Raw genomic sequence first — 12,076 nt, 5'->3', positions numbered from 1 at the left:
TTCAAATATCAAGGAGAGACAGTCAGGATTACACAGGGTTTAGGAGCTTCTATGTTAAAGGACTGGGGACTTAGAATGTAATATTCCAGAGACAAAGAAGCTTGGATTACAGCCAAGAATCAACTATCCAACAAAACTAAGCACAATATTCCAGGAGAATTAGAATCTGGTTCTAAAATATGAGGGGAATTTTCCTTGAGAATTTCTTTTTTTTTGGGGGGGGGTCACACCTTTTAATAGAAAATACAAAACACAAAACAGCTAGAGTAGAAAACGAGAGGGGGAGGGGGCAGGGCAGCGACAGCTACTTGGCAGCTACTTCCTTTTGTTTGGGGGGCAGCCTGTACAAACCCACCACCACAGCATGATCTCGCTCATAAGGCTCCAAGGTGAGCTGTGCCTGTGGCTTCATGTTTTCCTGCTGCATTTTCTTGACTTCGGAGGCAAACACAGCTTCTGGGGAAGCTGTGGAGTCTATGCAGTTGGCCTTAATGGAAATCACAAAGTGTCCACCGTTGCGCAGGAAGTTGTGTGCATTGAGAGCCACGATTCGGGACTGGTCTGGCTGAGCTACATCAGCAAAAATCACATCCACCATCCCAATGAGCATCCGGTATTTGTGGGGATGTCGCGCATCTTCAATGATGGGAATGATGTTCGTCCTCTTCTTGGCCACGTTGATGAGGTCTCGGCCAGATCGCTGAGAGAATTCGACAGCGTAGACCAGACCTTCAGGGCCCACGATGTCAGAGACATGCGAGACAGTGGTGCCTGATGCTGCTCCTAAGTACAGCACTTTGGCCCCAGGGCGGATGTGGATCTGATCCACTCCACCCAGGATGGCTGCAGCCAGCTTTGATCGGAAGGGGTTCCAGGCTCGGTACTCCAACTTCGCCTCACCATCCTCCACAGTTATTCTCTTCTCACCATAGACTGACTCCCCGGGAACCATGTTCTTTGTGACCAGGGCATCTTCCTTTCCTCGACAAATAAAAACTCCCTCATGTCGATGGGGCTCCACAGTGACCTTCTTTCCTCCTTGGAAACCTCCTCTACCTCCCCGGCCTCTGCCCCGACCACCAGGTGACTGGAACCCTCCTCGGCCACCTCCTCGGCCCCACGATCTCCAAAGCCACCACGGCCACATCCCCCAAAGCCTCCTTGGCCCCGAAAGCCTCCTCGGCCCCCTCAGTCACCACCTCTTCCACGACCTCCGAACCGCCCCAACCGCCCCCTCTGGGGCTGAATCCTGGCTTCATGGCACGTGGCTCGCTCTGCGGAGGAAGCGGAAGCAGCGTTGGGGGTCCGTCAGTAAGGTGGCCGCCGGCAGACACGCGGCTCCCATGCGCCACTGGGCCTTCAACAGCCAGGGCTACAAACACCAAGCGAGAATTTCTTGAAGGACGATTTCTAGGGTTTTTTTGATCATGGCTTTCAGATACTACAATAATTTTAAAAGTATCTCTCCTGGATCTCTTTTCCACATCAGTGATTTTTCCAATGAGATATTTCACATTAACTTCTATTTTTTTTCATTTGTTTGGATCTTTTTAATAGTATCTTGATTTCTCATAAACTCATTAGATTCCATGTGCTCCATTCCAATTTTTAAGGAATTATTCTCATCAGTGAGCTTTTGAAATTCTTTTCTCATCTGCCCAATTCTGCTTTTTAAGGCATTCTTCTCCTCGACTTTTTTGGCCTCTTTTGTCATGTCAGTTAATCTATTTTTAAGGTGTTATTTTCTTCAGTAAGGTTGTTGACTCTCTTTTCATTATTTTCTTACATCATTCTCATTTCTCTTTCCAATTTTTCCTCCACTTCTATTACTTGATTTTCAAAATCCTTCTTGAGCTCCTCTATGTCCTTTAAACAGTTCATATCTTTCTTGGAAGCTTTTGGTGTATAAGTTATGACTTCATTGTCTTCCTCTTCTTCCATGCTTTGATCCTTTTTGTCCCCCAAAAAGGAATCTAAAGCTGGATTGCTGTGCTTGCTTTGCTTCCTTTGTTTGCTCATATTGCTGCTCAATTACTTGAGTTTTGAGCTCTTTGCCACAATAGAACTCTGCTTCCAGGGAAGAGGGCTTTGTCCCAAATAGCTGGGGTTTTTGTGGCTGCTGGAGCTAACAGTTGGCCCCCCACAAGTTCTGGCTCATTGGTCACACACCCCAGGACCTCCAACCTAGATAGTGATCAAGATCCAGGAAGGTCAAGGCAAGAGCAATTACACCCCCCCCCCCAATGGTTGCCTGCTCCCCCTATGATCCACAGGCCAGGAGCTCTGAAGCAGCCACATGGAGGCAGCTGCATGGTCGTGGCACCTCTACCTCTTCTCACTCTGGGGCTGAGCCTGGATCACACTCAACCCCACCCTCCACCCCCCAGTTCCAACAGAGTTCTTCACTGACCTTTTACTTTGTCTTTGGCATTTATGGGTTGATATTTCTGGAAACTGCCATATCTCCTGGTGATACATTTTTCTGAGGTCCACTCCAGCTGCTACTGGTTGGGGCCACCCTGGGGCTAAACCCGTGGTCTTATGGTGGGCTGGGCTCAGCTCCCACCATGCTGTGATGGAACCTTTCTGTCCACCTACCTGGCTGCCTTCAGTGGGAGGTTTGTTTCTCTCTGTCACTTTGTGGTTTCTGTAGCTCTAAAATGTGTTTGGAGTCATATTTTATAGGCATTTGAGGTGATCATGCAGGGAGCTCGTGGAGTTTTCCTGCTTCTATGCTGCCATATTGTCTCTGCCCCTAAACTGTATCTCTTTTGGGGCATTTAGGATGAGTATACATAGAGGGTGTGTGTATAAACTGACTTTGATGTAATGATATAAAAAATTAAGGTGTTATAAAAATAAATGATTGTTCTGGGAGAAGAGGAAGGGGGCATAATAGGGTAAATTATATCACATAAAGAGGTTCAAAAGACCTACTACAGGAAAAGAAAATTATAGAGAAATTTCCCTAATGAATATTGATGAATAATTTTAAAGAAAATGTTAACAAAAAGATTACAGCAACTTATCTCAGGGATAATGCAATATGATCAGGTGGGATTTATACCAGGAATGCAGAGCTGGTTCAATATTAGGAATAACAAAACTAATAGAAATCATATTAATTTTCTTAATAGATGCAGAACAACTCAATGTTCATTCCTGTTGAAGACACTAGAGAGCATAGTAATAAATGGAGTTTTCCTTAAAATGATAAATAACATATTTCTAAAACATCAACAAGCATTATGTGTAATGGAAAAAAGCTAGAAACTTTCCCAGTGGGACCAAGGGTGCAACAAGTATGCCCATTATCATAATTATTAATCAATATTGGTCTCGAAATTTTAGCTTTAGAATTAAGAGGAGAAAAAGCAATCGAAGGAGTGAGAATAGGCAATGAGGAAACAAAAGTATTACCTTTTGCAGATGGTATGCTGGTATAATTGGAGAATCCTAGAGAATCAACTAAATAACTACTTGAAATAATTAACAACTCCAGAAAAATTTCAGGATATAAGATAATCCTACATAAATCATTGGCATTTCTTTATATTATTAACAAATCCCAGCAGTAAGAGAAAGAGCAATTCCATTTGAAATACCTGTAGACAATATAAAATATTTTGGAGTCTACCTGGCAAGAGAAACCCAAAATCCTATGAACAAAACTACAAAACACTCTTCACACAAATAAAATCAGATCTAAACAACTGGAAAAAAATATCAGTTCCTCATGGGTAGGCAGTTAACATAATGAAAATGTCACTTTTACCTAAATTGATTTATATTTTCAGTACCATATAAACCAAACTACCAACATATAATTGTTTTTATTTTCAGCACTCATTTCCACAATATTTTTAGATGCAAAATTTCTCCCCTACACATCCCAAGATGTCAAGCATACTGATTACCCTTTCCCCCAGTCTATCCTCTCTTACATTCCCCCTTTCCCCCTCCCCTAAGCCCCTTAACCCTTACTTTCTTGTAGGGAAAGATGGATTTCTATACCCCATTGCCTGTATATCTTATTTCCTGGTTGCATGTAAAAACAATTTTTTAACATTTGTTTTAAAAACTTTGAATTCTAAAATTACAGACACATCTGTGATGACTAACTTTGATAGAGTCAGATATGCAAGACTATAAGACAACAGGGGCAGCTAGGTGGAACAGTGAATAGAGCACCAGCCCTGGAGTCAGGAGGACCTGAGTTCAAATTTGGCCTCAGACACTTAACACTTACAAGCTGTGGGACCTTGGGCATATTACTTAACCCCAATTGCCCTGTCTTCCTCTGTCCAAAAAGCAAAAAAAAAAAAAAAAAAGAATAAAAGATTATAAGACAACTCCAAAAGACTCACGATAGAAAGGAATATCTGCATCCAGAAAAAGAACTACAGAGTCTGAATGCAGATTGAAGCAAACTACTTGCTTTCTCTCTTTTTTGTTTTGTTTTGTTCTTTCTTTCTCCTTGTCCATTCCATTGGTTATAATTCTTCTTTACAACTTGACTAATGTCTAATGTGAATGTATTTGTAGAATCTATATTGGATTGCATGCCCACATAGGGAAAAGAGGGGGGAGGAGAAGGAGGAAAAAATTTGGTGCTCAAAAGCTTGTGGAATTGAATGTTGTAAAATAAAAGTAAATGAATTAATTAATTAAATAAAAATAAAAAACACTTTTAATTCTAGATTCTCTACCTTCTTCCCTCCTTACCCCCATCCTCACTGAGAAGACAAGCAAATTAATATAAATTATACATGTATAGAAATGCAAAACATTTCGATAGTAGTCATATTTTGAAAGACTATATTTCCCTGCTTCTCATCCCCCCATTTATTCTGTTTTCTTCTTTGACCTTGTCCCTTTTCAAAAGAGTTTGCTTCTGATTAACCCCTCCCCCAATTTGCCCTCTTTTCTATCATTCCCTCCTATAATCTCCTTCCCCCCTACTTTCCTGTAAGGTAAGATATCCAAATGAAGGTGTATTTTATTTCCTCCTTAAACCAAATCCAATGAGAGTAAGATTGACTCATTCCCTTTTACCACTGCACTATTCCCCTCCAGGGTAACAACTTTCTCTTGCCTTTTTTATGTGAAATAATTTACCCTATTCTATATCTCCCTTTCTTCTCCCAATATATTCCTCTCTCATCTTTTAATTTTATCATTTTAATATCATCCCTTCATATTCAATTCACCCTGGGCCCTCTATCTATGTATGCATATACACACACACATATATACACATATCTGCATATACACACACACACACACACACACACATATATATATACATACACATATATTCAGATATATGCAAACACATATACACACTTAGAAATATATAAATATATACACCTATACATAAATATTGCCATACATACATGCATACATACATACATATATACTTGAACTATCCTAATACTGAGAAAAGTCTCATGAGTTATAAATATCATCTTTCCATGCAGGAATGTAAACAATTCAACTTTAATAAGTTCCATACAATTTCTCTTTCCTGTTTATCTTTTCATGCTTCTCTTGCTTCTTGTATTTGAAAGTCAAATTTTCTGTTCTGCTCTGGTCTTTTCATCAAGAATGCATGAAAGTTCTCTATTTTATTGACTATCCATATTTCCCCCTGAAGTATGATATTCAGTTTTGCAGGGTAGGTGATTCTTGGTTTTAATCTTAGCTCCTTTGACCTTTGAAACATCATATTTCAGGGCTGCCAGGTAGCACAACGAGTAAGAGCACCAGCCCCAGTGTCGGGATGACCTGGGGATCGAATCCAGGCTCAGACACTTAGCACCCACCCAGAAACACCTGGCCATGTAACCTTGAGCAAGGTACTTAACCCCAATTGCTTTAAAAAATATTTCATATTTCAAGCCTTCTAATCCCTTACTGTAGAAGCTGCTAGATATTCTGTTATCCTGATTGTGTTCCCACAGTACACAAATTGTTTCTTCCTGACTGTTTGTAATATTTTCTCCTTGACCTGGGAACTCTGGATTTTGGCTATAATATTCCTAGGAGTTTTCTTTTTGAGATATTTTTAAGGAGGCTATCAGAGGATTCTTTCAATTTCTCTTTTGCCCTCTAGTTCTAGAATATCTGGGCAGTTTTCCTGCATAATGTCTTGAAAGATCATGTCTAGGATCCTTTTTGGATCATGGCTTTCAGATAGTACAATAATTTTTAAATTATTTCTCCTAGTTCTATTTTCCAGGTAAATGTTTTTTTGCCACTGAAATATTTCATGTTGTTTTCTATTTTTTCATTCTTTAGGATATGTTTTTAATATCTTAATTTCTCACAAAGCCATTAGCTTCCATTTGCCCCTTTCTAATTTTGAAGGAATTATTTTCTTTAGTGAGATTTTGAACTCCCTTTTCCATATGGCCAATTCTGCTCTTTAAGACATTCTTTTCCTTGTTGACTTTTTGGACCTCCTTTGTCATTTGTGTGTTAGTCTATTTTTTTAAGATCTTATTTTCTTAAGTATTTATTTGGGTCTCCTTTAGCAAGCTATTGATTCATTTTTCATGATTTTCTCATATCACTCTCATTTCTCTTCCCATTTTTTCCTTTACTTCTCTTATTTGATTTTCAAACTCCTTTTCTGAGCTCCTCCATGGCCTGTGACCAATTCATATTTTTCTTGGAGGCTTTTGATGCAGGAGTTTAGACTTTGTTGTCTTCTTCTGGTTCTATAGTTTGATCTTCTTTGTCACCAAAGAAGGATTCTATAGTCTGATTTCTTTTCCTCTGTTTACTCATTTTCCCGGCCAATTACTTGACTTTTGAGGTCTTTGTCATGGTAGAACTCTGGTCCCAGAGTGGAGAGTGTTGTGTCCCAGTTGTCTGGGGTTTTGCCCAGCTGATATCAGAGCTACTTCTAGGCACCTGTCTCAACTGTGAGGAGGATTCCCTCTCCATAGTCACCACCAGCTCTGTCATGACAGCATTCTTACTCACCCCAGGACCACCACCCAAGACTTTGACCCAGATCCAAGCAGGGCAAAGCAAGAGAATCATGCCTCAGTGCCAGCAAAGAGATACCTGCATTTGTCCTCTCATCTGCAGCTTGGTCCCCCCATCATCTGTAGGCCTAGAACTCTGGAAGCACCCATTGCTTCTGTTGCTGCTGCTACCACCACAGGTGCTCCCACCTCAACAATCCTGGGCCAGGGACTGGACCATAGTCTTCTTGGTGACAACCCATGTCCAACAGAGTTTCCACCCTTATCTTTTACTTTGTCTTTTGTGTCTGTGGATTGAGAAGTCTGGAAACCACCTGCCAGCGATTCAGTCCATGGAGGTCTGCTCTAGCTTGGTTTGTGCCTGTGTAGCCCTCGCAGTACTGTGCTCTGCTCCCAACCTGGTGCTATAGACCCTTCCTGTTCTACCTGCCAGGCTGTCATAAATGGGAGATTTGTTTCACTCTGTTGTTTTGTGGGTTCTGTAGCTGTAAAATTTGTTTAGAGCCATTTTTTACAAGTATTGGAGGTAATTGGGGGATACGCTCCAGAAAGTCCCTGCTTTTACTCTGCCATCTTGACTCTGTCCCACCCAGCAAATTATTTTGCAGACCTACAAAAAATAATAGCAAAATTCATCTGAAAGCACAAAAGATCTAGAATATCAAAGGAATTAATAGAAAAACATGCAAGCAAAGGTGGCCTATCTGTACCAAAGCTAAAACCATATTCCCAAGAAACAATCATCAAAACTATTAGTACTAACTAAGAAATAGAATGAAGGCTCAATGGAATAGGCTAGGAATGCAAGTCACAATAGTAAATGACTATAATCTACTGTTTGATAAATGCAAAGACTCTAGCCTCTGGGATAATAACTCATTATTTGACAGAAACTTCTGGGAAAACTGAAAAATTGTACGACAGAATCTAGGCATAATGCAACATCTCACACTGGGTATATGATTTAGACATAAAGAGTGATATCATAAGCAAATTAAGAGAGGAAAGAATAGTTTCTCTGTGAGATTTATGGTGAAAGGAAGAATTTTGACAAGACAAAAGATTGGAGAACATTATGAAATGCAAAATTGATCATTTTGATTACATTAAATTTAAAACATTTGACACAAACAAAGCCAATGTAACCAAGATTAGAAGGTAAAGAGAAAGCTGGGAATCAATTTTTACAACCAATATTTCTGATAAAGGTCTAATTTCTCAAATATATAAGGAACTGAGTCAAATTTACAGGAATACAAATTATTCCCCTATTGACAAATGGTCAAAGAATATGAACGGGCTACTTTCAGATGAAGAACTTAAAGTTATCTACAGTCATATAAAAAAATGTCCTACATCACTCTTCATTTGAGAAATGCACATTTAAACACCTCACACATATCAGATTGGCTAACATTACAAAACAGAAAAATGATAAATGTTGGGAAAGACATGGGAAAATTAGAATACTAATGAATTGTTGGTGGAGTTGTGGACTCATCCAACCATTCTAGAGAGCAATTTGGAACTATGCTTGAAGGGCTATAAAACTGTGAAAATCCTTTGATCTAGCAAAACCCCTACTAAGTCTGTATCCCAAAGAGAGCATAAAAAAGAGAAAAGCACCCACATGCACAAAAATATTTATATCAGACCTTTTTGTGGTGGTAAAGGATTAGAAACTGAGGTAATGAGGGAATGCCCATCAATTAGGGAATGACTAAAGTTAGTTCATATGAATAGGATGGAATACTATTTTGCTATAAGAAATGATGAGCAGGAGGACTTTAGAGTACCATGGAATGATTTATACAAACATGCTGAGTGAAGTGAGAACCAGGAAAATATTTACAAAGTAACACTGTGTGATGATCAGCTTTGTAGACTTAGATCTTCTCAACAATACAATGATCCAAGACTATTCCAAAGAAACATGATGGAAAATCCTATCCACATTCAAAGAAAGAACTATTTTCACTTTTTTTTTGTTTTCTTCCTCCTGGTTTCCCTTTTCTTCTGATTCTTCTTTCACAATCTGATTAATGTGGAAATGCATTTAATATGATTGTAATGTATATAACCTATATCAGATTGCATGCCATCTTCAGTAAGGAGAATTAATTTGAAATCCAATCTTATATAAGTAAATATTGAAAAGTATCTTTACATGTAATTGGGAAAAAATAAAATAAAGTGTGAAAAAAGAAATCTAGGATAAGAGAATTGTCTGGAAGATAGTGGATGTTGAAAAAATCTGTCATTCAAGTGGAGTAAGAAATAAAACACAACAAAAATTTGCATTGAAGAAGAGAGAACCAGAAAGATTGTGCAATGATAATACAAAACATAATAAAACAGTTTCATCAAAGGAGGTCGGTGAAACTCTAGACTTTCTGCAAATTAAGAAGATGTAGGACTGGTTAAGATCAATTGTAATTGACTGAAATGTTTTATTATACTGCATTAATTGCTAACAAAGCACATTACCATCATTTAGTTAGAAATTTCCTTACATTTCTCTCTCTCTTCACCAAATATGTCAATTACAGGTTGGCTGAAGTTTGAAAAAAGTTATTATTAATATTAATCTTACTGTCCATTGTCATCCACCAAATATATTTAAGTATACAGAATATTTTCCACACAAGAATGCAAGGAAATTTAGACAATATTCTAAGTAAAACAAATTAGACGATTAGTTTTCAGAAGAGAGGAGGATGACTGCTAAATAAGAATATTTGGCTAGAAGAATTCTAAATTATTTTTCATCTATAAATCTATCATCCTATGATCTAAGAAGTTGAGAGTACTTAAAAGCATGCTTTATGAGGATCCATGAAAATCTGGGAGCTGTTTTTCCTGTACAAGAGAAAATATATGAACAATGCTTGCTATCTTCAATATTTGTAGGGTGAAGTAAAAATGATTAGACATGCTCTGCAAGACCTTAAAGGGTAGATTTAGGAGTGGTGGTTGAATATTTAAGAGTAGTTTCATGCTTGTTGGAAAGAAAAATATCCGAACAATAAGGGCGACAAAGAGGGGGAACAGACTTCCTACAAACATAGTTAATTAAGTTTTCTTTACCTGAATGGCTTAAAGTTGAAGTTGAAGGATTACATTTAGGGGAAGTTGAAAGGGAATTGCTGTTTTGGAACAAGTTGGACTAAATGACCTCTAAATTCCCTCCTAATTTAGGGAAGCAAAATGAATTCTACACAGTATCATGAATATCTGGGACTTTAACATGGATCCTTCAGACATCAAATTCAAAATTACCTTTCCCATACCATTCTCTGTCTTTACTCACAGATAACTCAAAGACACTCTTGTTTTATTTATTTTTGAACCAGGTAATGATTACCTGTCGAAGTGTTAAGGCTGCATGATGCTAGCATATACTTTTGAAAGGTAAAAAAAGTCAATAATCCAGTTATTTTGTCCATTTAAAATCCACATAATTTACATAATTATTACTGCTCCCAATTTGACTAAATTTAATTCAATTCAATAAACAGTGATAGAGTACTTAGTCTTGTTTGCCTCCTTATGTGGGGGAGCAGAAAGATCACCTTTGAGTCTTTTTCCATTCTCATTGCAATGTAATGGCCCTATGAAGTGACTGATTCAAAATTAAGGAAACAGTATTTAAGTGAAACTTGATTTTTTCCCCTCCTGTATACAAGGGCAGCATATATTTCAAATCACCTCATGTCTTACAAATAATCAGAATACATAATAACATTGGATAAATGAAAAAGAGATGTGGAAAAGGTTTTGAGAAATCTAAAATGGAAAAGATTCCCTGGCTGTAGGGAAGGTTCAGGAAAGGTTTTATGATTTCAATTCTATAAACTTTTATTGAAAATCTACTATGTGGGAAGAATTGTCCTAGCCCCTATGCCTACAAAGACCTCCCCCCAACCCCCAATATTGAAAGAATTGTCCCTTTCTTCAAGTTTCTTACTATATTCATGCAGATAGGAATCAGATAGATTTAGAGAACTGGGGACTGGGTGGTTTTGAGAGTTGCAGAAAATGGATAAAAACACCCCAAATTTAGGGAATAATACAGGCAAACGTGTGGAGATGGTCAAGGAAGTATTTAGGGGAATTGTGATTACTACAGTTTGACTTGAATGTAAGTTATGCTACAAAGGTTGGTTGGGGCCAGATCACAAAAGGCCCTCTGAGAGGTAAACATCTGGCTAAGGATTCCAGATGGATTTGGGGACAATAGAGCAACATTGAAGTTATTTTGAACAGGGAGGTCAATTACTTTGCTGTCTAATGCTTAATGATTCTAGAAATAATATTACTGTATGTGATGTGTGAAATAGAAGATACACATTCTTATTTTCATAAGCCTTAATGTTCCTTTGGGGCAGTTAGAAATGTGTCATGCATGGCATAAGCCTACAGACATATAACATGACAAAAATTCCTTTCATTGTCCATTTTGGCACTAATTTGGCCCGATTATTGCTGACAATCCTCAAATACAGTGAAATATTCTAGGGCAAAAGGGATATTCCAATCATTAAGAGATATATTTGTATTTCCAGCACCTGGTAAGATCCTGGCATTTAGTATGCACTTAATAAATGTTCATTTTTGTCAATGACATTGCTGTGACTGAATTTGTCACCTTTTCATAGATTGTTATGACACTGTGTAGACATAAACCATAAAGACTGGTCATATGATCATACATACATGGAAATTCTCAGGACAATGGTGGCATATTTCACCTAATTTATTAGAGAGTTAATTCGTTTTCAGGCAATTTAGGAGGGGGCAGGTAGGAGAGGGAAATTAAGAAGAGGGAGTTTTCATTAACTAGAGCATAGGAAATGAAAGAAGATATATAGTAAGAGGTTTCCAGGTTAACTCCCAAACTAGATTTCAAATGTTTTGTTTTGTTTGTTTTCCTCCATATTGTTTGAAGTGGCTTATTTGTGTAATAAAGTGGGGGAAGAGGGAAGGTGGAGAGGAGAGAATATATCTTCTCTAGACTCTTCCATTCTCCCTCCCTCCTTTTTAAAGATACATATAGACTCCCTGTCCTCTGAAAATCTTCT

The 12,076-nt window shown here is 38.1% G+C and overlaps 1 pseudogene; it reads right to left on the bottom strand.

Annotated features, from left to right (window-relative positions):
* Nucleotides 1–277: 277 nt before the first annotated feature.
* On the bottom strand, nucleotides 278–1,274 carry LOC138173912 (rRNA 2'-O-methyltransferase fibrillarin pseudogene; annotated as a pseudogene).
* Between the last annotated feature and the right edge of the window lie 10,802 nt (nucleotides 1,275–12,076).

This window comes from Petaurus breviceps, unplaced genomic scaffold, assembly GCF_028583685.1.
Source record: "Petaurus breviceps papuanus isolate PSGF00001 unplaced genomic scaffold, PetGlider_PUasm1.0 67, whole genome shotgun sequence".
NCBI lineage: Eukaryota > Metazoa > Chordata > Mammalia > Diprotodontia > Petauridae > Petaurus > Petaurus breviceps.
Note: the sequence above shows the minus strand (reverse complement) of the source record. Positions and strands in the feature narration are given on the sequence as shown.